The sequence below is a fragment of the Dicentrarchus labrax genome, unplaced genomic scaffold (assembly GCF_905237075.1).
Source record: "Dicentrarchus labrax unplaced genomic scaffold, dlabrax2021, whole genome shotgun sequence".
Taxonomy (NCBI): domain Eukaryota; kingdom Metazoa; phylum Chordata; class Actinopteri; family Moronidae; genus Dicentrarchus; species Dicentrarchus labrax.
Window position 1 is genome coordinate 4,925,105 of NW_026136709.1, and position 23,834 is coordinate 4,948,938.

At 46.8% G+C, this 23,834-nt stretch overlaps 28 non-coding genes across 28 annotated transcripts; all 28 read left to right on the top strand.

The window, feature by feature from the left end:
- Positions 1-7,021: 7,021 nt before the first annotated feature.
- Positions 7,022-7,093, top strand: trnag-ucc (transfer RNA glycine (anticodon UCC)). Its single transcript has one exon. It is a non-coding gene; the product is annotated as a tRNA-Gly (tRNA).
- A 952-nt stretch (positions 7,094-8,045) lies between these two features.
- Positions 8,046-8,117, top strand: trnaa-ugc (transfer RNA alanine (anticodon UGC)). The gene has a single exon. It is a non-coding gene; the product is annotated as a tRNA-Ala (tRNA).
- A 358-nt stretch (positions 8,118-8,475) lies between these two features.
- On the top strand, positions 8,476-8,557 carry trnas-aga (transfer RNA serine (anticodon AGA)). The gene has a single exon. It is a non-coding gene; the product is annotated as a tRNA-Ser (tRNA).
- Positions 8,558-8,797: 240 nt separating this feature from the next.
- trnag-ucc (transfer RNA glycine (anticodon UCC)) lies at positions 8,798-8,869 on the top strand. The gene has a single exon. It is a non-coding gene; the product is annotated as a tRNA-Gly (tRNA).
- A 953-nt stretch (positions 8,870-9,822) lies between these two features.
- Positions 9,823-9,894, top strand: trnaa-ugc (transfer RNA alanine (anticodon UGC)). Its single transcript has one exon. It is a non-coding gene; the product is annotated as a tRNA-Ala (tRNA).
- Positions 9,895-10,252: 358 nt separating this feature from the next.
- Positions 10,253-10,334, top strand: trnas-aga (transfer RNA serine (anticodon AGA)). Its single transcript has one exon. It is a non-coding gene; the product is annotated as a tRNA-Ser (tRNA).
- A 240-nt stretch (positions 10,335-10,574) lies between these two features.
- trnag-ucc (transfer RNA glycine (anticodon UCC)) lies at positions 10,575-10,646 on the top strand. The gene has a single exon. It is a non-coding gene; the product is annotated as a tRNA-Gly (tRNA).
- Positions 10,647-11,599: 953 nt separating this feature from the next.
- On the top strand, positions 11,600-11,671 carry trnaa-ugc (transfer RNA alanine (anticodon UGC)). Its single transcript has one exon. It is a non-coding gene; the product is annotated as a tRNA-Ala (tRNA).
- Positions 11,672-12,029: 358 nt separating this feature from the next.
- On the top strand, positions 12,030-12,111 carry trnas-aga (transfer RNA serine (anticodon AGA)). The gene has a single exon. It is a non-coding gene; the product is annotated as a tRNA-Ser (tRNA).
- Positions 12,112-12,352: 241 nt separating this feature from the next.
- On the top strand, positions 12,353-12,424 carry trnag-ucc (transfer RNA glycine (anticodon UCC)). The gene has a single exon. It is a non-coding gene; the product is annotated as a tRNA-Gly (tRNA).
- A 953-nt stretch (positions 12,425-13,377) lies between these two features.
- trnaa-ugc (transfer RNA alanine (anticodon UGC)) lies at positions 13,378-13,449 on the top strand. Its single transcript has one exon. It is a non-coding gene; the product is annotated as a tRNA-Ala (tRNA).
- A 358-nt stretch (positions 13,450-13,807) lies between these two features.
- trnas-aga (transfer RNA serine (anticodon AGA)) lies at positions 13,808-13,889 on the top strand. The gene has a single exon. It is a non-coding gene; the product is annotated as a tRNA-Ser (tRNA).
- Positions 13,890-14,129: 240 nt separating this feature from the next.
- On the top strand, positions 14,130-14,201 carry trnag-ucc (transfer RNA glycine (anticodon UCC)). Its single transcript has one exon. It is a non-coding gene; the product is annotated as a tRNA-Gly (tRNA).
- A 953-nt stretch (positions 14,202-15,154) lies between these two features.
- On the top strand, positions 15,155-15,226 carry trnaa-ugc (transfer RNA alanine (anticodon UGC)). The gene has a single exon. It is a non-coding gene; the product is annotated as a tRNA-Ala (tRNA).
- A 358-nt stretch (positions 15,227-15,584) lies between these two features.
- Positions 15,585-15,666, top strand: trnas-aga (transfer RNA serine (anticodon AGA)). The gene has a single exon. It is a non-coding gene; the product is annotated as a tRNA-Ser (tRNA).
- A 240-nt stretch (positions 15,667-15,906) lies between these two features.
- Positions 15,907-15,978, top strand: trnag-ucc (transfer RNA glycine (anticodon UCC)). Its single transcript has one exon. It is a non-coding gene; the product is annotated as a tRNA-Gly (tRNA).
- A 953-nt stretch (positions 15,979-16,931) lies between these two features.
- trnaa-ugc (transfer RNA alanine (anticodon UGC)) lies at positions 16,932-17,003 on the top strand. The gene has a single exon. It is a non-coding gene; the product is annotated as a tRNA-Ala (tRNA).
- A 358-nt stretch (positions 17,004-17,361) lies between these two features.
- On the top strand, positions 17,362-17,442 carry trnas-aga (transfer RNA serine (anticodon AGA)). The gene has a single exon. It is a non-coding gene; the product is annotated as a tRNA-Ser (tRNA).
- A 240-nt stretch (positions 17,443-17,682) lies between these two features.
- Positions 17,683-17,754, top strand: trnag-ucc (transfer RNA glycine (anticodon UCC)). The gene has a single exon. It is a non-coding gene; the product is annotated as a tRNA-Gly (tRNA).
- Positions 17,755-18,707: 953 nt separating this feature from the next.
- On the top strand, positions 18,708-18,779 carry trnaa-ugc (transfer RNA alanine (anticodon UGC)). Its single transcript has one exon. It is a non-coding gene; the product is annotated as a tRNA-Ala (tRNA).
- Positions 18,780-19,137: 358 nt separating this feature from the next.
- Positions 19,138-19,219, top strand: trnas-aga (transfer RNA serine (anticodon AGA)). Its single transcript has one exon. It is a non-coding gene; the product is annotated as a tRNA-Ser (tRNA).
- A 240-nt stretch (positions 19,220-19,459) lies between these two features.
- On the top strand, positions 19,460-19,531 carry trnag-ucc (transfer RNA glycine (anticodon UCC)). Its single transcript has one exon. It is a non-coding gene; the product is annotated as a tRNA-Gly (tRNA).
- A 953-nt stretch (positions 19,532-20,484) lies between these two features.
- trnaa-ugc (transfer RNA alanine (anticodon UGC)) lies at positions 20,485-20,556 on the top strand. The gene has a single exon. It is a non-coding gene; the product is annotated as a tRNA-Ala (tRNA).
- Positions 20,557-20,914: 358 nt separating this feature from the next.
- On the top strand, positions 20,915-20,996 carry trnas-aga (transfer RNA serine (anticodon AGA)). The gene has a single exon. It is a non-coding gene; the product is annotated as a tRNA-Ser (tRNA).
- A 240-nt stretch (positions 20,997-21,236) lies between these two features.
- trnag-ucc (transfer RNA glycine (anticodon UCC)) lies at positions 21,237-21,308 on the top strand. The gene has a single exon. It is a non-coding gene; the product is annotated as a tRNA-Gly (tRNA).
- Positions 21,309-22,261: 953 nt separating this feature from the next.
- trnaa-ugc (transfer RNA alanine (anticodon UGC)) lies at positions 22,262-22,333 on the top strand. Its single transcript has one exon. It is a non-coding gene; the product is annotated as a tRNA-Ala (tRNA).
- Positions 22,334-22,691: 358 nt separating this feature from the next.
- Positions 22,692-22,773, top strand: trnas-aga (transfer RNA serine (anticodon AGA)). Its single transcript has one exon. It is a non-coding gene; the product is annotated as a tRNA-Ser (tRNA).
- Positions 22,774-23,014: 241 nt separating this feature from the next.
- On the top strand, positions 23,015-23,086 carry trnag-ucc (transfer RNA glycine (anticodon UCC)). The gene has a single exon. It is a non-coding gene; the product is annotated as a tRNA-Gly (tRNA).
- The last annotated feature ends 748 nt before the right edge of the window (positions 23,087-23,834 follow it).

Genomic DNA, 23,834 nt, shown 5'->3' on the forward strand with positions numbered 1-23,834 from the left:
AACCCCGGAATCAAAGCTTCATATTATCTCTTTTACCTGTAGTACTATTTATCCATCCACATTGTTTTGGTGTGAGTTGTTGAGTTTTGGAAATATCATCCATGGAGATGTCTGCCTTCTCTCCAATATAATGGAACCAGATGGCACATGGCTTGTGGTGCTCAAAGTGCCAAAAAATACATTTGAAAAGCTCAACAGCGGTGTCTCTCTCCAGAAATCATGAAGCGGTTACTCAAGATAATCCACAGACCTTGTTGTGAGCAGTTTCACGTAGGAACTATTTTCTTTGCACGTATCACCACGCAGAAGGAAACGTGCATCCACTCATGGATGACAGGCTCATGCTTGTGACGGTGCAAGATTTAAACATTTATGGCATCCATGTCGGCTGAGCTCTAATGTTAGCTAGTTCATCTAGCACCACTGAGATAGCTAGCATTCGGCTAAGGTTGGTGGGTGTGGATTGGTAGGAAGAAAATAGTTTATGAACTTATAGTAAAAGGAAAAATATGTATTGTTATAGTATGTCCCTTTAAAGTAACCGTCTAGGTATATCATGATTGTCCAAAAAAACTGTCCTGTGAGTGCGTGTGTATCAGACATTCACCGTTTTCTGATATTTTATTCTCCACTGAACAATCAATAATGAGTGATGTAGCCATCCTGCTGGCGACATTTTCAGACATAACAGAAGGTTGCCATTGCTAAGAGCTGATTTGTCATGCTTAGCAAAGGAATATGCTAATTTAAAGATCAGGTGTGTAGGATTTTGTACCATCTAGCAGTTTAGTTGCAAATTGTAAGCCAGGTAACAAAAACACAACGATTGTTATATTCAGGTGATTACACACTAATGAAAACATACTATGGAATATTATATTCCATTTCTGCCAATAAATCCTCCTAAATGTTCCACACTGGACCTTTAAGAGTTGAACAGTTGTTATCTCTGCAGTTGATTCAGAACCACCTATAAAGCTACTTGAATCTCTTAATCTTGTCTGTTCTTTATCCCACCTACAAACCTGATTGTTTCAGATGGTTTTTTTTAACACAGAAACAGCTGTCAAGGAGCACAACAGCAGAATAATTTAAATCTCTACAAAAACTGGAGATGGATAGTAATTTAGAGGTCTGAAATCAGATGTGTGTGCATGTGTGTCTCTGCCCTAATGTCTCCTATAGATTTATTTTGCGCGACTGTTTGTGTCTCAGTTGGTCTGTTTGTGTGAGCTAGTTTATGTCTCCTCCATCTGCATGTGTGTGTGTGTCTATGACTGTGTGTGTGTCTGTCAAACAGACGGCGGTCCACGCAAATCCAACCACTCTGGCTCCACAGCTGCTCTGTCACTGTCAGATCTTGTCAGCAACACAGCGGTGGCTCAGTCTGTCTGGTCACTAGCTCTCTGTCTGTCTGTTGGGTTGCCAGATCCGGGGTGGTCCATACCACCGCACTCATCCCACCCTGCCCGCCCTTGTTGTCAGGGGGATTATGCAGATTTAGGAGCACTACCTCACTCCTTCCCTCCTCCTCAGTCCATCCATCCTCTCCTCGTTCTCCTCCTCTCACTCCTCTCTGTCACCACTTACGCTAGTCGTGGAAATGCCCTTTCCACATGTCTGAACAGCTGGCTCTTCACGAAGAGATAGTTTTATTTCTGCCCGTGATAAATGTCAAACATATGCATGAGATGCTACTTTCCTCAGCAGACACATAGCAACAGTCCAGGAATGTAATATAAGAATTACAAGCCAAAATGTTGTGATACATCTCTAGTAAAGGTTTGATGGACTTGTAGTGCCCTCTAACTGCTGCCACTGCTTAACATCTCATTTATAGTCAGTACAGTACAAAAATATGGGAGAGCATAAAAAGCATTAAAAAAAACCAAATCCTAAGAAATAAAATAATATACAATAAATACTTTTATATTTATTTATGAATTTACTGTGATAATTAAATGAAAAGCACAGGTTTAGAGGGCAATTATTTAGCTTTTTGTCTTTAATTATTGACATTTAACATGTTTTTTATTTAATTGTGACGTATGAAAATGCATACATGAAAAGGAAATACATCTAACAATGTGTCTTGTATTATACTTTATTTGTTGATTTTTTTTTTCATTTGGGCATTATGAATCTTCCATACATAGGGCTATAATTCTTGTTCCAGACAGCCAAAAACACTGACAATTATTTTAAGTAAAAGAAAGGTTTTGGGGTTTGGGAGGGAATACAAACTTGTGGCTGGTCTGTTTCTCTGGCTGAGAAGATACTGGAGGTCATGGCTGTCATGGCAACTTAATTGTGACTTAGCCAACCTACTGAGGCCAGACACAGACAACACTTGAATGTGCTAGTTAGAGAGCTTTTGGATTAAAGTATGAAGGAAGAGAAACGAGAATTCTTAGCTCTTGTTCATACAAATGTTACCTAAATTAATCATACCAGACTGTCAAAATAACCATTTACAGGATCATAGTGGAAGTTGTTTGAGCATTGGTGAGTTATGTGAGTTGTTTCTAAGAGTTCAGCAGACAGGAACAGGTCATATGATCAACCTGAGGAGTGCTCAGACGGTCAACCCAGTTATTGGCCAGTTATGTGGAAAAACATTGAGTCCAAGTTTAATGACCACACAGCCACAACTGGTGGAATTTGCTTATGGTACAGTATGGTCAGTATAGCTCAGTTTCCAGAGCAAACAACCCACACAAACACATGATACACGTAAACAGTAGACTACTGCGCAGTACAAGCTGTTCTTACTGTAATGTAGACAATGTCAAGAAGAATGTATTTGAATCAATTCAGTGTCCACATAGCAGATTGTAGCTCTGAGTGGGAAGTGAGCTGTAGTGTCTAGGTTGTCCGGTTATGGGAGGATGTTGCTATGGAACTTGTTCCTTTGGGAATAAGAAAAGTACTATACATTAATTTACAAAGCTGTGACTTATTGTGTTGGGAAACCACAGTATTTTCTTTGAGAAATTCCTTAAGCTGTCATGTGAAAAAACTAAGACACCTCATGAAAATATTCAGTTATTCATTAAGAAATGTTCACATATCGATGTCTAATCTTGTTTTTATTTATCTCTGGAAAAGAAAGTGATCTAATTGCAGGTAAACAGCAAAAAAATATTTTTTTTTACTCATTAAACAAAAGACAACATAAATGCATATTCTAACTGAGGAAAAAGTTAGGACACCCTACCCCCTAATACCTAGCGTTACCCCCTTTGGCTGAAATAACTTCAGACGCTTCTTGTTTTAACCTTTGTGACGTTTGAGGGGTTTCTTGCATGTACAGCCAGTTTCAAGTCACCCCACAGCATCTCAATGGGATTAAGATTTGGGCTTTGACTGGGCCATTCCAGGACTCTCCATTTCTTAGTTTTCAGCCAGTCCTTGGTGGATTTACTGGTATGTTTAGGGTCATTGACATGTTGCCCAGTTCCGCTTCAGCTTTAATTTTCTTACAGATGGTCTCACATGTTGCTCAAGCACTGATACACTGTAGAATTCATGATGGATTCTATAATGGTGAGCTGGCCAGGTCCTGCTGCAGCAAAGCATCCCCAAACCATGACACTTCCACCTCCATGCTTCACAGTTGGTATGAGGTTCTTTTCCTGGAACGCTGTATTTGGTGTGCGCCAAACATGTCCTCTGTTCTGGTGTCCAAATAATTCAATTTTAGACTCATCCGTCCAAAGAACATTAGAGTTCTGTTCTTTGTCAACCTTCTCTCTGGCAAACTTCAGTCTGGCCTTAATGTTTCTCTTGGAGAGTAAAGGTTTCCTCCTTGCACACCTCCCGTGAAAATTAAACTTGTGCAGTCTCTTTGATTGTAGAGGCATGCACTTTCACATCAACAGTCGCCAGAGTCTGCTGTAGGTCCCGTGATGACATTTTAGGGGTTTTGGAGACTTCTTTTAGCATCTTGTTGTCTGCTCTCGGGGTGAACTTCCTTGGACGGCCAGACCTTGGCATGTTGGCAGTTGTTTTGAATGTCCGCCACTTGTACACTATTTTCCAGAAAGTGGAATGGCTGATTTCAAACTCTTTTTAGATCTTTTTAAATCCCTTACCAGACTCACAAGCTCCAACTATCTTCTTTCTGAAGGCCTCAATCTCACCATGGTGTTCACTCTCACGTCAAAAGTCAGGAGCACACCAAACTGAATGTCTGAGGTTTAAATAGGGCAAGCCTCCTTCAAAATGCTGAGTAACAATGTTCTAATCATGTGCACCTGATGTGATACACCTGTGTGTGATTTCAGCCATTTTAAGTCGGAAAAAATGTGGGGGTGTCCTAATTTATTCCTCACCAGATATGGCATGTTTATTTTGTTACATTTTACAGAAAGTTTTAAAAAGTATTTTCTTCAGTTTTACTTGTTATATTACTTGAATCTTTCAGTATTGTTAATTAATTTGATGGCAATATTGTTGATATTAAATATCCATATGTCTAAATATGTTAAAAAACACAAGTTTTCATAGGTTGTCCTAATTTTTTTCACATGACTGTATGCATGCACTGAAACTACAACAGATGTGAAGCCAACAGTAAAACTCAACAGAGTAATTTGGATTTGAACATTGCAGATTATGATTCTGAAAAAAAAGTAGAGATATAAAGTTTTGACAGGACAAACCTGAGTTGTCCATCTTCCTAAACAGACTCTGCTGTCACTAAGGTCTCTCCAGTTCATCCATAATTCATAGTTAAGCCTGTGCTGGAAGACTGGGAGGCCTTGTACTTTTTGTGGCCCACTGTTAGCCAAGCTGAATAATTAAAGACAGAGGTTTCCTCTCCATTGCCATACAGTGTGTACCTTTGTAATTTACATAATCAGTCAGGTGGAGATACAAAAGGAATTGTTCTTACAAAATAGCAGCTGGCTATGCAGGACTTGGAAGCTCACATATACTGTTTTCTTAAGAATGTGGCAGCTGGTGTTGGTACACAGTGTGTTATGTAAAGTTTCTCAGCTGGCCAGGCATTCATGTTGCTCATCTGGGTGTACTTTCCTTAAGTGAGGTAATGTTTTGCAATCCACTCTCCCAAAACTCTCAGAGCGAATGATTTTGCAATGTCATTTCAAGTGGGGTTGTTTTGCGAGCTTTCATTGCAGAAAATTGAAACAACTCTGTCTTTCGTTTTCTCTGTTTAATTTGTGCCAGATGTTGCCCTAACTCTGCATTTTCTCCTCTGCTCAGTCTGTCCAGCTAATAAAAAATGCGTCTTTCTGCTCTCGCTGAGGCCTTCTCACCAGAGCAACAGACTCTGTGTCGCGTTGCTTAGCCATGATGGAGACCAAACAAAAACAAGTTTTCAGATTTTTGGCCTCAAGTGAAAGACAGGGTGGAGAGGATGATGATGATGATGATGATGATGTCAGAAACAGGGGTTGGACAGCCTCTTCTCCAAGCCCTTGACCCCTTTTATTGAGATGCTGGAAACATTCTGTCAAATTCCTCACTGGAAAGACCACAGTGGTGTAACAACAGCTGGATGTCAGTGGTCAGGAGCTGAAACACTGTGTAGAGAGACAGATTGTGTAACACTGAGGAACTAGCTTTAGAAGACGATGGAGTGATCCTGCTACTGGCTGAACAATATCATTCTTTTTTAAACATACACACAAATGCCTGCAGTGGCCTCATCATCAGTGCTCCCCCAAGTGAAAACAGGACTTACAGCCAACTGCTTGCTATCCAGGTGTTTGGCAGTCAAAGTATGTTCTCACCAGAGTCTCACTCATTTCCACTGATTCTCACCCTCCAGACAACATGTGTGTTTACATCTGGAAACATATTGCCAAGACCAACATGGAGGGATGGGTGGAGAACTGCATGCCCATGGAAGAGTGACTCAGGATAGGACAAACCTGTGCAGACTGCAAAGCTAGAAAGATGAGAGGTTAAGTGCAGTACAATTCAGTGAGTGTTGCTCAGATTTGAATTGGTTAGCAGCCATTTGTTTGTGGAGTCCTTTCTATACCTAGATCAGCTGTCCTTGAGCTGCATGACTTTTACACCCAAAATATTTGTTTTAAAACTATTTATCACCTTGCAATCCTACTAGAGTGTTTGTTCTTGTTCTTTTCTAATTTTTGACCTGTGGACAGTTCTGAGTGTACATGGATATTGGTATTATTATAGTGTCATTTTATGTTTTTCTAAACATTTTAATGATATTGTCCGCACATATACTTCGAGTAGTTAAGTTGAAATAAACTTTACAATCCCCTTGTTATTATCATTGTTATTTTGGTGGGTAAGTGAAGTGTATTTTTATGTGTTACTGTTAGTGCATGTAACTTGTTGGTGGGTTACCTTGAGCTGACTTTAAAAAAAAAATGTGAACCACTGCCATCTTGTGGTGAAGTTATGGATCTAAACTTAATGGGTGCATTCCTTATGAATAAACTACGTGTGTATTTTAGCACGAATGAATAAAATATTCTGCGTTCTTTCATGAGAATGTGTCTTGAAACCACAGTCTTTTATATAGGGCTGCCCCTGACTAATGATTCTCTCGAAGTTGTTAAATAACGACAGGGTAGTCAACTACTTGTCGCATGTTTATGATATTAATTTTAAATAAAGAAAAAAGCAACAGGGCAGTCAGAGCCCTTGAATACTTCTTGCTTGGAAGAGCAAAGATTTGGTGGTGATGAACTTTCTATTGTTGTAATTTTCCTGTCATCTTCTGTTGAGACATTCATACACAAAAACTAAAAACCGCCCTTACAAACAGAAGGCTGTTTGAAAGAAAGCGCAGTCTGTGAAATTATTATATTTAAATTATATAATTATCCTGCCGACAACGTGGCACGCTTTTGTCTAGAAAGCAATTTGCACAGCTCTTGACACTGCAGGGTTGTGGAGAAAAAACAAGAACGTGACGGTTGCCCAACAGACATGTGTCAAAAGGACAGAGATAGCGGTTGAGACATTCACACACCAAAACTAAAGACAGTGCAGTGCCATTGTGTCACTGTGCGTGGCGATGGTGGTATAGTGGTGAGCATAGCTGCCTTCCAAGCAGTTGACCCGGGTTCGATTCCCGGCCATCGCAGTGGACTGTGTTTTCTTAAGCCCCCACCGCTTGCCAACTGCTGACAACCCCATACCGGTCGCATGTGGCAACAAGCGTTCATTCGCAGTGGCAGCCCAACGTGTGATTGACTAGATGACATGGGGTTTGGTCAGCTGAAGAACTCGTAAATCCCAAGTAAGTTTCCAACTGAAAGCGGCAAACACGTGCCCTTTGTGTGTGAAAGCTTGTGTCCTTCCATGAGAAAACCCAAGCAAAAGCAAAGGACATAGATGGCGCTTGAATATTTCTCGCTCAAAGGAGCAAAGACAGTTGCCCTTCATATTGCCCTTGGTGGTGATATTGTTGTAAATGTCCTGTCATCTAGTTGCTTCTATTTCATTAGAAGGTCTCTGTTGAGACATTCATACACCAAAACTACAAATTCACAAACAGGAGGACGTTTGAAAGAAAGCACAGTCTGTGAAGTTGTTTGTCAGAAGAAAAATTCAAGGTTGAACTGCAGTGAAGTGTAGGAACATCTATGCATTTCACGCCCCACCAACGAGGGCTTGTCGGGGTGATTGTCGTGGCCGAGTGGTGAAGGCGATGGACCAGAAATGCACTGGGGTCCAACTCCTAACAACCCCATAACGGTAGCGGATTGAAGCGGACTGAAACGAGCATTCGTTCGCATTTGCAGCCCAACGTGTGATTCCTCAGTAATCAGGAGAGGCCTCTTGAGTGGGTGAGTAGTAAAACCAGCAGACGGCAGTTGCCTTTGACTTTGTCACTTTAGAAAACAGTTTTCTCTGACCCAGATTGACTGAGAATACTAATACACACACCTTCTCTGAGTACTTGTTCAAAAGCTTCTTTAGTCACATGGTACGCTTACTAATTAGCTCCGTGCAAGCTAAGCTACAGGCCCTCGTCTATTCTGTCCTCAGGCGTGTTGTGTGCGTCTCTGCCGCACTTCCAGGCCTCGTCCGCCGGGGATGTAGCTCAGTGGTAGAGCGCATGCTTTGCATGTATGAGGCCTCGGGTTCAATCCCCGGCATCTCCATCAAGCTTTATCTTCTCGCTGATGAAGCGCTGCTGGCATGGAGTTTGTTCAGCTGAAAGAGCTCGTGAGTTCCGAGCGCTTCGAACTGAGGACGGCGAAGCATTGCACTTTGTGTGCGCTTGCATGAAGGGGGCAAAAACAAGAACATGACGGTTGCCCAACAGACATGTGGCAAAAGGACAGAGATAGCGGTTGAGACATTCACACACCAAAACTAAAGACCGCCCTTACAAACAGAAGGCTGTTTGAAACAAAGCGCAGTCTGTGAAATTATTTGCCGTCCGAAAAGTTCAATATTGAACTGCTGTGAGAAATAGCTACATCTACGCGTTTCGCGCAACAAGGGCGAGGGCCGGTGGTTGTCGTGGCCGAGTGGTTAAGGCGATGGACTAGAAATCCATTGGGGTCTCCCCGCGCAGGTTCGAATCCTGCCGACAACGTGGGACACTTTTGTCTAGAAAGCAATTTGCACAGCTCTTGACACTGCAGGGTTGTGGAGAACGCAAGCCTGCATCCCCGCCAAAATAAGCGTCTTGGCGAGAATGCTCTTGGTTTCAATGTGAGCAGTTTGTTTAGCCTGCGGTGCAAGGGACAGCGGTGGATGCTGTCCTCTTTCCTCGCCTTGTTGAGTTCCTGACATGAACTGCCGACGGTGCAGTGCCATTGTGTCGCTGTGCGTGGCGATGGTGGTATAGTGGTGAGCATAGCTGCCTTCCAAGCAGTTGACCCGGGTTCGATTCCCGGCCATCGCAGTGGACTGTGTTTTCTTAAGCCCCCACCGCTTGCCAACTGCTGACAACCCCATACCGGTCGCATGTGGCAACAAGCGTTCATTCGCAGTGGCAGCCCAACGTGTGATTGACTAGATGACATGGGGTTTGGTCAGCTGAAAGAACTCGTAAATCCCAAGTAAGTTTCCAACTGAAAGCGGCAAACACGTGCCCTTTGTGTGTGAAAGCTTGTGTCCTTCCATGAGAAAACCCAAGCAAAAGCAAAGGACATAGATGGCGCTTGAATATTTCTCGCTCAAAGGAGCAAAGACAGTTGCCCTTCATATTGCCCTTGGTGGTGATATTGTTGTAAATGTCCTGTCATCTAGTTGCTTCTATTTCATTAGAAGGTCTCTGTTGAGACATTCATACACCAAAACTACAAATTCACAAACAGGAGGACGTTTGAAAGAAAGCACAGTCTGTGAAGTTGTTTGTCAGAAGAAAAATTCAAGGTTGAACTGCAGTGAAGTGTAGGAACATCTATGCATTTCACGCCCCACCAACGAGGGCTTGTCGGGGTGATTGTCGTGGCCGAGTGGTGAAGGCGATGGACCAGAAATGCACTGGGGTCCAACTCCTAACAACCCCATAACGGTAGCGGATTGAAGCGGACTGAAACGAGCATTCGTTCGCATTTGCAGCCCAACGTGTGATTCCTCAGTAATCAGGAGAGGCCTCTTGAGTGGGTGAGTAGTAAAACCAGCAGACGGCAGTTGCCTTTGACTTTGTCACTTTAGAAAACAGTTTTCTCTGACCCAGATTGACTGAGAATACTAATACACACACCTTCTCTGAGTACTTGTTCAAAAGCTTCTTTAGTCACATGGTACGCTTACTAATTAGCTCCGTGCAAGCTAAGCTACAGGCCCTCGTCTATTCTGTCCTCAGGCGTGTTGTGTGCGTCTCTGCCGCACTTCCAGGCCTCGTCCGCCGGGGATGTAGCTCAGTGGTAGAGCGCATGCTTTGCATGTATGAGGCCCCGGGTTCAATCCCCGGCATCTCCATCAAGCTTTATCTTCTCGCTGATGAAGCGCTGCTGGCATGGAGTTTGTTCAGCTGAAAGAGCTCGTGAGTTCCGAGCGCTTCGAACTGAGGACGGCGAAGCATTGCACTTTGTGTGCGCTTGCATGAAGGGGGCAAAAACAAGAACATGACGGTTGCCCAACAGACATGTGGCAAAAGGACAGAGATAGCGGTTGAGACATTCACACACCAAAACTAAAGACCGCCCTTACAAACAGAAGGCTGTTTGAAACAAAGCGCAGTCTGCGAAATTATTTGCCGTCCGAAAAGTTCAATATTGAACTGCTGTGAGAAATAGCTACATCTACGCGTTTCGCGCAACAGGGGCGAGGGCCGGTGGTTGTCGTGGCCGAGTGGTTAAGGCGATGGACTAGAAATCCATTGGGGTCTCCCCGCGCAGGTTCGAATCCTGCCGACAACGTGGGACACTTTTGTCTAGAAAGCAATTTGCACAGCTCTTGACACTGCAGGGTTGTGGAGAACGCAAGCCTGCATCCCCGCCAAAATAAGCGTCTTGGCGAGAATGCTCTTGGTTTCAATGTGAGCAGTTTGTTTAGCCTGCGGTGCAAGGGACAGCGGTGGATGCTGTCCTCTTTCCTCGCCTTGTTGAGTTCCTGACATGAACTGCCGACGGTGCAGTGCCATTGTGTCGCTGTGCGTGGCGATGGTGGTATAGTGGTGAGCATAGCTGCCTTCCAAGCAGTTGACCCGGGTTCGATTCCCGGCCATCGCAGTGGACTGTGTTTTCTTAAGCCCCCACCGCTTGCCAACTGCTGACAACCCCATACCGGTCGCATGTGGCAACAAGCGTTCATTCGCAGTGGCAGCCCAACGTGTGATTGACTAGATGACATGGGGTTTGGTCAGCTGAAAGAACTCGTAAATCCCAAGTAAGTTTCCAACTGAAAGCGGCAAACACGTGCCCTTTGTGTGTGAAAGCTTGTGTCCTTCCATGAGAAAACCCAAGCAAAAGCAAAGGACATAGATGGCGCTTGAATATTTCTCGCTCAAAGGAGCAAAGACAGTTGCCCTTCATATTGCCCTTGGTGGTGATATTGTTGTAAATGTCCTGTCATCTAGTTGCTTCTATTTCATTAGAAGGTCTCTGTTGAGACATTCATACACCAAAACTACAAATTCACAAACAGGAGGACGTTTGAAAGAAAGCACAGTCTGTGAAGTTGTTTGTCAGATGAAAAATTCAAGGTTGAACTGCAGTGAAGTGTAGGAACATCTATGCATTTCACGCCCCACCAACGAGGGCTTGTCGGGGTGATTGTCGTGGCCGAGTGGTGAAGGCGATGGACCAGAAATGCACTGGGGTCCAACTCCTAACAACCCCATAACGGTAGCGGATTGAAGCGGACTGAAACGAGCATTCGTTCGCATTTGCAGCCCAACGTGTGATTCCTCAGTAATCAGGAGAGGCCTCTTGAGTGGGTGAGTAGTAAAACCAGCAGACGGCAGTTGCCTTTGACTTTGTCACTTTAGAAAACAGTTTTCTCTGACCCAGATTGACTGAGAATACTAATACACACACCTTCTCTGAGTACTTGTTCAAAAGCTTCTTTAGTCACATGGTACGCTTACTAATTAGCTCCGTGCAAGCTAAGCTACAGGCCCTCGTCTATTCTGTCCTCAGGCGTGTTGTGTGCGTCTCTGCCGCACTTCCAGGCCTCGTCCGCCGGGGATGTAGCTCAGTGGTAGAGCGCATGCTTTGCATGTATGAGGCCCCGGGTTCAATCCCCGGCATCTCCATCAAGCTTTATCTTCTCGCTGATGAAGCGCTGCTGGCATGGAGTTTGTTCAGCTGAAAGAGCTCGTGAGTTCCGAGCGCTTCGAACTGAGGACGGCGAAGCATTGCACTTTGTGTGCGCTTGCATGAAGGGGGCAAAAACAAGAACATGACGGTTGCCCAACAGACATGTGGCAAAAGGACAGAGATAGCGGTTGAGACATTCACACACCAAAACTAAAGACCGCCCTTACAAACAGAAGGCTGTTTGAAACAAAGCGCAGTCTGTGAAATTATTTGCCGTCCGAAAAGTTCAATATTGAACTGCTGTGAGAAATAGCTACATCTACGCGTTTCGCGCAACAAGGGCAAGGGCCGGTGGTTGTCGTGGCCGAGTGGTTAAGGCGATGGACTAGAAATCCATTGGGGTCTCCCCGCGCAGGTTCGAATCCTGCCGACAACGTGGGACACTTTTGTCTAGAAAGCAATTTGCACAGCTCTTGACACTGCAGGGTTGTGGAGAACGCAAGCCTGCATCCCCGCCCAAAATAAGCGTCTTGGCGAGAATGCTCTTGGTTTCAATGTGAGCAGTTTGTTTAGCCTGCGGTGCAAGGGACAGCGGTGGATGCTGTCCTCTTTCCTCGCCTTGTTGAGTTCCTGACATGAACTGCCGACGGTGCAGTGCCATTGTGTCGCTGTGCGTGGCGATGGTGGTATAGTGGTGAGCATAGCTGCCTTCCAAGCAGTTGACCCGGGTTCGATTCCCGGCCATCGCAGTGGACTGTGTTTTCTTAAGCCCCCACCGCTTGCCAACTGCTGACAACCCCATACCGGTCGCATGTGGCAACAAGCGTTCATTCGCAGTGGCAGCCCAACGTGTGATTGACTAGATGACATGGGGTTTGGTCAGCTGAAAGAACTCGTAAATCCCAAGTAAGTTTCCAACTGAAAGCGGCAAACACGTGCCCTTTGTGTGTGAAAGCTTGTGTCCTTCCATGAGAAAACCCAAGCAAAAGCAAAGGACATAGATGGCGCTTGAATATTTCTCGCTCAAAGGAGCAAAGACAGTTGCCCTTCATATTGCCCTTGGTGGTGATATTGTTGTAAATGTCCTGTCATCTAGTTGCTTCTATTTCATTAGAAGGTCTCTGTTGAGACATTCATACACCAAAACTACAAATTCACAAACAGGAGGACGTTTGAAAGAAAGCACAGTCTGTGAAGTTGTTTGTCAGATGAAAAATTCAAGGTTGAACTGCAGTGAAGTGTAGGAACATCTATGCATTTCACGCCCCACCAACGAGGGCTTGTCGGGGTGATTGTCGTGGCCGAGTGGTGAAGGCGATGGACCAGAAATGCACTGGGGTCCAACTCCTAACAACCCCATAACGGTAGCGGATTGAAGCGGACTGAAACGAGCATTCGTTCGCATTTGCAGCCCAACGTGTGATTCCTCAGTAATCAGGAGAGGCCTCTTGAGTGGGTGAGTAGTAAAACCAGCAGACGGCAGTTGCCTTTGACTTTGTCACTTTAGAAAACAGTTTTCTCTGACCCAGATTGACTGAGAATACTAATACACACACCTTCTCTGAGTACTTGTTCAAAAGCTTCTTTAGTCACATGGTACGCTTACTAATTAGCTCCGTGCAAGCTAAGCTACAGGCCCTCGTCTATTCTGTCCTCAGGCGTGTTGTGTGCGTCTCTGCCGCACTTCCAGGCCTCGTCCGCCGGGGATGTAGCTCAGTGGTAGAGCGCATGCTTTGCATGTATGAGGCCCCGGGTTCAATCCCCGGCATCTCCATCAAGCTTTATCTTCTCGCTGATGAAGCGCTGCTGGCATGGAGTTTGTTCAGCTGAAAGAGCTCGTGAGTTCCGAGCGCTTCGAACTGAGGACGGCGAAGCATTGCACTTTGTGTGCGCTTGCATGAAGGGGGCAAAAACAAGAACATGACGGTTGCCCAACAGACATGTGGCAAAAGGACAGAGATAGCGGTTGAGACATTCACACACCAAAACTAAAGACCGCCCTTACAAACAGAAGGCTGTTTGAAACAAAGCGCAGTCTGTGAAATTATTTGCCGTCCGAAAAGTTCAATATTGAACTGCTGTGAGAAATAGCTACATCTACGCGTTTCGCGCAACAAGGGCGAGGGCCGGTGGTTGTCGTGGCCGAGTGGTTAAGGCGATGGACTAGAAATCCATTGGGGTCTCCCCGCGCAGGTTCGAATCCTGCCGACAACGTGGGACACTTTTGTCTAGAAAGCAATTTGCACAGCTCTTGACACTGCAGGGTTGTGGAGAACGCAAGCCTGCATCCCCGCCAAAATAAGCGTCTTGGCGAGAATGCTCTTGGTTTCAATGTGAGCAGTTTGTTTAGCCTGCGGTGCAAGGGACAGCGGTGGATGCTGTCCTCTTTCCTCGCCTTGTTGAGTTCCTGACATGAACTGCCGACGGTGCAGTGCCATTGTGTCGCTGTGCGTGGCGATGGTGGTATAGTGGTGAGCATAGCTGCCTTCCAAGCAGTTGACCCGGGTTCGATTCCCGGCCATCGAAGTGGACTGTATTTTCTTAAGCCCCCACCGCTTGCCAACTGCTGACAACCCCATACCGGTCGCATGTGGCAACAAGCGTTCATTCGCAGTGGCAGCCCAACGTGTGATTGACTAGATGACATGGGGTTTGGTCAGCTGAAAGAACTCGTAAATCCCAAGTAAGTTTCCAACTGAAAGCGGCAAACACGTGCCCTTTGTGTGTGAAAGCTTGTGTCCTTCCATGAGAAAACCCAAGCAAAAGCAAAGGACATAGATGGCGCTTGAATATTTCTCGCTCAAAGGAGCAAAGACAGTTGCCCTTCATATTGCCCTTGGTGGTGATATTGTTGTAAATGTCCTGTCATCTAGTTGCTTCTATTTCATTAGAAGGTCTCTGTTGAGACATTCATACACCAAAACTACAAATTCACAAACAGGAGGACGTTTGAAAGAAAGCACAGTCTGTGAAGTTGTTTGTCAGATGAAAAATTCAAGGTTGAACTGCAGTGAAGTGTAGGAACATCTATGCATTTCACGCCCCACCAACGAGGGCTTGTCGGGGTGATTGTCGTGGCCGAGTGGTGAAGGCGATGGACCAGAAATGCACTGGGGTCCAACTCCTAACAACCCCATAACGGTAGCGGATTGAAGCGGACTGAAACGAGCATTCGTTCGCATTTGCAGCCCAACGTGTGATTCCTCAGTAATCAGGAGAGGCCTCTTGAGTGGGTGAGTAGTAAAACCAGCAGACGGCAGTTGCCTTTGACTTTGTCACTTTAGAAAACAGTTTTCTCTGACCCAGATTGACTGAGAATACTAATACACACACCTTCTCTGAGTACTTGTTCAAAAGCTTCTTTAGTCACATGGTACGCTTACTAATTAGCTCCGTGCAAGCTAAGCTACAGGCCCTCGTCTATTCTGTCCTCAGGCGTGTTGTGTGCGTCTCTGCCGCACTTCCAGGCCTCGTCCGCCGGGGATGTAGCTCAGTGGTAGAGCGCATGCTTTGCATGTATGAGGCCCCGGGTTCAATCCCCGGCATCTCCATCAAGCTTTATCTTCTCGCTGATGAAGCGCTGCTGGCATGGAGTTTGTTCAGCTGAAAGAGCTCGTGAGTTCCGAGCGCTTCGAACTGAGGACGGCGAAGCATTGCACTTTGTGTGCGCTTGCATGAAGGGGGCAAAAACAAGAACATGACGGTTGCCCAACAGACATGTGGCAAAAGGACAGAGATAGCGGTTGAGACATTCACACACCAAAACTAAAGACCGCCCTTACAAACAGAAGGCTGTTTGAAACAAAGCGCAGTCTGTGAAATTATTTGCCGTCCGAAAAGTTCAATATTGAACTGCTGTGAGAAATAGCTACATCTACGCGTTTCGCGCAACAAGGGCAAGGGCCGGTGGTTGTCGTGGCCGAGTGGTTAAGGCGATGGACTAGAAATCCATTGGGGTCTCCCCGCGCAGGTTCGAATCCTGCCGACAACGTGGGACACTTTTGTCTAGAAAGCAATTTGCACAGCTCTTGACACTGCAGGGTTGTGGAGAACGCAAGCCTGCATCCCCGCCAAAATAAGCGTCTTGGCGAGAATGCTCTTGGTTTCAATGTGAGCAGTTTGTTTAGCCTGCGGTGCAAGGGACAGCGGTGGATGCTGTCCTCTTTCCTCGCCTTGTTGAGTTCCTGACATGAACTGCCGACGGTGCAGTGCCATTGTGTCGCTGTGCGTGGCGATGGTGGTATAGTGGTGAGCATAGCTGCCTTCCAAGCAGTTGACCCGGGTTCGATTCCCGGCCATCGCAGTGGACTGTGTTTTCTTAAGCCCCCACCGCTTGCCAACTGCTGACAACCCCATACCGGTCGCATGTGGCAACAAGCGTTCATTCGCAGTGGCAGCCCAACGTGTGATTGACTAGATGACATGGGGTTTGGTCAGCTGAAAGAACTCGTAAATCCCAAGTAAGTTTCCAACTGAAAGCGGCAAACACGTGCCCTTTGTGTGTGAAAGCTTGTGTCCTTCCATGAGAAAACCCAAGCAAAAGCAAAGGACATAGATGGCGCTTGAATATTTCTCGCTCAAAGGAGCAAAGACAGTTGCCCTTCATATTGCCCTTGGTGGTGATATTGTTGTAAATGTCCTGTCATCTAGTTGCTTCTATTTCATTAGAAGGTCTCTGTTGAGACATTCATACACCAAAACTACAAATTCACAAACAGGAGGACGTTTGAAAGAAAGCACAGTCTGTGAAGTTGTTTGTCAGATGAAAAATTCAAGGTTGAACTGCAGTGAAGTGTAGGAACATCTATGCATTTCACGCCCCACCAACGAGGGCTTGTCGGGGTGATTGTCGTGGCCGAGTGGTGAAGGCGATGGACCAGAAATGCACTGGGGTCCAACTCCTAACAACCCCATAACGGTAGCGGATTGAAGCGGACTGAAACGAGCATTCGTTCGCATTTGCAGCCCAACGTGTGATTCCTCAGTAATCAGGAGAGGCCTCTTGAGTGGGTGAGTAGTAAAACCAGCAGACGGCAGTTGCCTTTGACTTTGTCACTTTAGAAAACAGTTTTCTCTGACCCAGATTGACTGAGAATACTAATACACACACCTTCTCTGAGTACTTGTTCAAAAGCTTCTTTAGTCACATGGTACGCTTACTAATTAGCTCCGTGCAAGCTAAGCTACAGGCCCTCGTCTATTCTGTCCTCAGGCGTGTTGTGTGCGTCTCTGCCGCACTTCCAGGCCTCGTCCGCCGGGGATGTAGCTCAGTGGTAGAGCGCATGCTTTGCATGTATGAGGCCCCGGGTTCAATCCCCGGCATCTCCATCAAGCTTTATCTTCTCGCTGATGAAGCGCTGCTGGCATGGAGTTTGTTCAGCTGAAAGAGCTCGTGAGTTCCGAGCGCTTCGAACTGAGGACGGCGAAGCATTGCACTTTGTGTGCGCTTGCATGAAGGGGGCAAAAACAAGAACATGACGGTTGCCCAACAGACATGTGGCAAAAGGACAGAGATAGCGGTTGAGACATTCACACACCAAAACTAAAGACCGCCCTTACAAACAGAAGGCTGTTTGAAACAAAGCGCAGTCTGTGAAATTATTTGCCGTCCGAAAAGTTCAATATTGAACTGCTGTGAGAAATAGCTACATCTACGCGTTTCGCGCAACAAGGGCAAGGGCCGGTGGTTGTCGTGGCCGAGTGGTTAAGGCGATGGACTAGAAATCCATTGGGGTCTCCCGCGCAGGTTCGAATCCTGCCGACAACGTGGGACACTTTTGTCTAGAAAGCAATTTGCACAGCTCTTGACACTGCAGGGTTGTGGAGAACGCAAGCCTGCATCCCCGCCAAAATAAGCGTCTTGGCGAGAATGCTCTTGGTTTCAATGTGAGCAGTTTGTTTAGCCTGCGGTGCAAGGGACAGCGGTGGATGCTGTCCTCTTTCCTCGCCTTGTTGAGTTCCTGACATGAACTGCCGACGGTGCAGTGCCATTGTGTCGCTGTGCGTGGCGATGGTGGTATAGTGGTGAGCATAGCTGCCTTCCAAGCAGTTGACCCGGGTTCGATTCCCGGCCATCGCAGTGGACTGTGTTTTCTTAAGCCCCCACCGCTTGCCAACTGCTGACAACCCCATACCGGTCGCATGTGGCAACAAGCGTTCATTCGCAGTGGCAGCCCAACGTGTGATTGACTAGATGACATGGGGTTTGGTCAGCTGAAAGAACTCGTAAATCCCAAGTAAGTTTCCAACTGAAAGCGGCAAACACGTGCCCTTTGTGTGTGAAAGCTTGTGTCCTTCCATGAGAAAACCCAAGCAAAAGCAAAGGACATAGATGGCGCTTGAATATTTCTCGCTCAAAGGAGCAAAGACAGTTGCCCTTCATATTGCCCTTGGTGGTGATATTGTTGTAAATGTCCTGTCATCTAGTTGCTTCTATTTCATTAGAAGGTCTCTGTTGAGACATTCATACACCAAAACTACAAATTCACAAACAGGAGGACGTTTGAAAGAAAGCACAGTCTGTGAAGTTGTTTGTCAGATGAAAAATTCAAGGTTGAACTGCAGTGAAGTGTAGGAACATCTATGCATTTCACGCCCCACCAACGAGGGCTTGTCGGGGTGATTGTCGTGGCCGAGTGGTGAAGGCGATGGACCAGAAATGCACTGGGGTCCAACTCCTAACAACCCCATAACGGTAGCGGATTGAAGCGGACTGAAACGAGCATTCGTTCGCATTTGCAGCCCAACGTGTGATTCCTCAGTAATCAGGAGAGGCCTCTTGAGTGGGTGAGTAGTAAAACCAGCAGACGGCAGTTGCCTTTGACTTTGTCACTTTAGAAAACAGTTTTCTCTGACCCAGATTGACTGAGAATACTAATACACACACCTTCTCTGAGTACTTGTTCAAAAGCTTCTTTAGTCACATGGTACGCTTACTAATTAGCTCCGTGCAAGCTAAGCTACAGGCCCTCGTCTATTCTGTCCTCAGGCGTGTTGTTTGCGTCTCTGCCGCACTTCCAGGCCTCGTCCGCCGGGGATGTAGCTCAGTGGTAGAGCGCATGCTTTGCATGTATGAGGCCCCGGGTTCAATCCCCGGCATCTCCATCAAGCTTTATCTTCTCGCTGATGAAGCGCTGCTGGCATGGAGTTTGTTCAGCTGAAAGAGCTCGTGAGTTCCGAGCGCTTCGAACTGAGGATGGCGAAGCATTGCACTTTGTGTGCGCTTGCATGAAGGGGGCAAAAACAAGAACATGACGGTTGCCCAACAGACATGTGGCAAAAGGACAGAGATAGCGGTTGAGACATTCACACACCAAAACTAAAGACCGCCCTTACAAACAGAAGGCTGTTTGAAACAAAGCGCAGTCTGTGAAATTATTTGCCGTCCGAAAAGTTCAATATTGAACTGCTGTGAGAAATAGCTACATCTACGCGTTTCGCGCAACAAGGGCAAGGGCCGGTGGTTGTCGTGGCCGAGTGGTTAAGGCGATGGACTAGAAATCCATTGGGGTCTCCCCGCGCAGGTTCGAATCCTGCCGACAACGTGGGACACTTTTGTCTAGAAAGCAATTTGCACAGCTCTTGACACTGCAGGGTTGTGGAGAACGCAAGCCTGCATCCCCGCCAAAATAAGCGTCTTGGCGAGAATGCTCTTGGTTTCAATGTGAGCAGTTTGTTTAGCCTGCGGTGCAAGGGACAGCGGTGGATGCTGTCCTCTTTCCTCGCCTTGTTGAGTTCCTGACATGAACTGCCGACGGTGCAGTGCCATTGTGTCGCTGTGCGTGGCGATGGTGGTATAGTGGTGAGCATAGCTGCCTTCCAAGCAGTTGACCCGGGTTCGATTCCCGGCCATCGCAGTGGACTGTGTTTTCTTAAGCCCCCACCGCTTGCCAACTGCTGACAACCCCATACCGGTCGCATGTGGCAACAAGCGTTCATTCGCAGTGGCAGCCCAACGTGTGATTGACTAGATGACATGGGGTTTGGTCAGCTGAAAGAACTCGTAAATCCCAAGTAAGTTTCCAACTGAAAGCGGCAAACACGTGCCCTTTGTGTGTGAAAGCTTGTGTCCTTCCATGAGAAAACCCAAGCAAAAGCAAAGGACATAGATGGCGCTTGAATATTTCTCGCTCAAAGGAGCAAAGACAGTTGCCCTTCATATTGCCCTTGGTGGTGATATAGTTGTAAATGTCCTGTCATCTAGTTGCTTCTATTTCATTAGAAGGTCTCTGTTGAGACATTCATACACCAAAACTACAAATTCACAAACAGGAGGACGTTTGAAAGAAAGCACAGTCTGTGAAGTTGTTTGTCAGATGAAAAATTCAAGGTTGAACTGCAGTGAAGTGTAGGAACATCTATGCATTTCACGCCCCACCAACGAGGGCTTGTCGGGGTGATTGTCGTGGCCGAGTGGTGAAGGCGATGGACCAGAAATGCACTGGGGTCCAACTCCTAACAACCCCATAACGGTAGCGGATTGAAGCGGACTGAAACGAGCATTCGTTCGCATTTGCAGCCCAACGTGTGATTCCTCAGTAATCAGGAGAGGCCTCTTGAGTGGGTGAGTAGTAAAACCAGCAGACGGCAGTTGCCTTTGACTTTGTCACTTTAGAAAACAGTTTTCTCTGACCCAGATTGACTGAGAATACTAATACACACACCTTCTCTGAGTACTTGTTCAAAAGCTTCTTTAGTCACATGGTACGCTTACTAATTAGCTCCGTGCAAGCTAAGCTACAGGCCCTCGTCTATTCTGTCCTCAGGCGTGTTGTGTGCGTCTCTGCCGCACTTCCAGGCCTCGTCCGCCGGGGATGTAGCTCAGTGGTAGAGCGCATGCTTTGCATGTATGAGGCCCCGGGTTCAATCCCCGGCATCTCCATCAAGCTTTATCTTCTCGCTGATGAAGCGCTGCTGGCATGGAGTTTGTTCAGCTGAAAGAGCTCGTGAGTTCCGAGCGCTTCGAACTGAGGACGGCGAAGCATTGCACTTTGTGTGCGCTTGCATGAAGGGGGCAAAAACAAGAACATGACGGTTGCCCAACAGACATGTGGCAAAAGGACAGAGATAGCGGTTGAGACATTCACACACCAAAACTAAAGACCGCCCTTACAAACAGAAGGCTGTTTGAAACAAAGCGCAGTCTGTGAAATTATTTGCCGTCCGAAAAGTTCAATATTGAACTGCTGTGAGAAATAGCTACATCTACGCGTTTCGCGCAACAAGGGCGAGGGCCGGTGGTTGTCGTGGCCGAGTGGTTAAGGCGATGGACTAGAAATCCATTGGGGTCTCCCCGCGCAGGTTCGAATCCTGCCGACAACGTGGGACACTTTTGTCTAGAAAGCAATTTGCACAGCTCTTGACACTGCAGGGTTGTGGAGAACGCAAGCCTGCATCCCCGCCAAAATAAGCGTCTTGGCGAGAATGCTCTTGGTTTCAATGTGAGCAGTTTGTTTAGCCTGCGGTGCAAGGGACAGCGGTGGATGCTGTCCTCTTTCCTCGCCTTGTTGAGTTCCTGACATGAACTGCCGACGGTGCAGTGCCATTGTGTCGCTGTGCGTGGGGATGGTGGTATAGTGGTGAGCATAGCTGCCTTCCAAGCAGTTGACCCGGGTTCGATTCCCGGCCATCGCAGTGGACTGTGTTTTCTTAAGCCCCCACCGCTTGCCAACTGCTGACAACCCCATACCGGTCGCATGTGGCAACAAGCGTTCATTCGCAGTGGCAGCCCAACGTGTGATTGACTAGATGACATGGGGTTTGGTCAGCTGAAAGAACTCGTAAATCCCAAGTAAGTTTCCAACTGAAAGCGGCAAACACGTGCCCTTTGTGTGTGAAAGCTTGTGTCCTTCCATGAGAAAACCCAAGCAAAAGCAAAGGACATAGATGGCGCTTGAATATTTCTCGCTCAAAGGAGCAAAGACAGTTGCCCTTCATATTGCCCTTGGTGGTGATATTGTTGTAAATGTCCTGTCATCTAGTTGCTTCTATTTCATTAGAAGGTCTCTGTTGAGACATTCATACACCAAAACTACAAATTCACAAACAGGAGGACGTTTGAAAGAAAGCACAGTCTGTGAAGTTGTTTGTCAGATGAAAAATTCAAGGTTGAACTGCAGTGAAGTGTAGGAACATCTATGCATTTCACGCCCCACCAACGAGGGCTTGTCGGGGTGATTGTCGTGGCCGAGTGGTGAAGGCGATGGACCAGAAATGCACTGGGGTCCAACTCCTAACAACCCCATAACGGTAGCGGATTGAAGCGGACTGAAACGAGCATTCGTTCGCATTTGCAGCCCAACGTGTGATTCCTCAGTAATCAGGAGAGGCCTCTTGAGTGGGTGAGTAGTAAAACCAGCAGACGGCAGTTGCCTTTGACTTTGTCACTTTAGAAAACAGTTTTCTCTGACCCAGATTGACTGAGAATACTAATACACACACCTTCTCTGAGTACTTGTTCAAAAGCTTCTTTAGTCACATGGTACGCTTACTAATTAGCTCCGTGCAAGCTAAGCTACAGGCCCTCGTCTATTCTGTCCTCAGGCGTGTTGTGTGCGTCTCTGCCGCACTTCCAGGCCTCGTCCGCCGGGGATGTAGCTCAGTGGTAGAGCGCATGCTTTGCATGTATGAGGCCCCGGGTTCAATCCCCGGCATCTCCATCAAGCTTTATCTTCTCGCTGATGAAGCGCTGCTGGCATGGAGTTTGTTCAGCTGAAAGAGCTCGTGAGTTCCGAGCGCTTCGAACTGAGGACGGCGAAGCATTGCACTTTGTGTGCGCTTGCATGAAGGGGGCAAAAACAAGAACATGACGGTTGCCCAACAGACATGTGGCAAAAGGACAGAGATAGCGGTTGAGACATTCACACACCAAAACTAAAGACCGCCCTTACAAACAGAAGGCTGTTTGAAACAAAGCGCAGTCTGTGAAATTATTTGCCGTCCGAAAAGTTCAATATTGAACTGCTGTGAGAAATAGCTACATCTACGCGTTTCGCGCAACAAGGGCGAGGGCCGGTGGTTGTCGTGGCCGAGTGGTTAAGGCGATGGACTAGAAATCCATTGGGGTCTCCCCGCGCAGGTTCGAATCCTGCCGACAACGTGGGACACTTTTGTCTAGAAAGCAATTTGCACAGCTCTTGACACTGCAGGGTTGTGGAGAACGCAAGCCTGCATCCCCGCCAAAATAAGCGTCTTGGCGAGAATGCTCTTGGTTTCAATGTGAGCAGTTTGTTTAGCCTGCGGTGCAAGGGACAGCGGTGGATGCTGTCCTCTTTCCTCGCCTTGTTGAGTTCCTGACATGAACTGCCGACGGTGCAGTGCCATTGTGTCGCTGTGCGTGGGCGATGGTGGTATAGTGGTGAGCATAGCTGCCTTCCAAGCAGTTGACCCGGGTTCGATTCCCGGCCATCGCAGTGGACTGTGTTTTCTTAAGCCCCCACCGCTTGCCAACTGCTGACAACCCCATACCGGTCGCATGTGGCAACAAGCGTTCATTCGCAGTGGCAGCCCAACGTGTGATTGACTAGATGACATGGGGTTTGGTCAGCTGAAAGAACTCGTAAATCCCAAGTAAGTTTCCAACTGAAAGCGGCAAACACGTGCCCTTTGTGTGTGAAAGCTTGTGTCCTTCCATGAGAAAACCCAAGCAAAAGCAAAGGACATAGATGGCGCTTGAATATTTCTCGCTCAAAGGAGCAAAGACAGTTGCCCTTCATATTGCCCTTGGTGGTGATATTGTTGTAAATGTCCTGTCATCTAGTTGCTTCTATTTCATTAGAAGGTCTCTGTTGAGACATTCATACACCAAAACTACAAATTCACAAACAGGAGGACGTTTGAAAGAAAGCACAGTCTGTGAAGTTGTTTGTCAGATGAAAAATTCAAGGTTGAACTGCAGTGAAGTGTAGGAACATCTATGCATTTCACGCCCCACCAACGAGGGCTTGTCGGGGTGATTGTCGTGGCCGAGTGGTGAAGGCGATGGACCAGAAATGCACTGGGGTCCAACTCCTAACAACCCCATAACGGTAGCGGATTGAAGCGGACTGAAACGAGCATTCGTTCGCATTTGCAGCCCAACGTGTGATTCCTCAGTAATCAGGAGAGGCCTCTTGAGTGGGTGAGTAGTAAAACCAGCAGACGGCAGTTGCCTTTGACTTT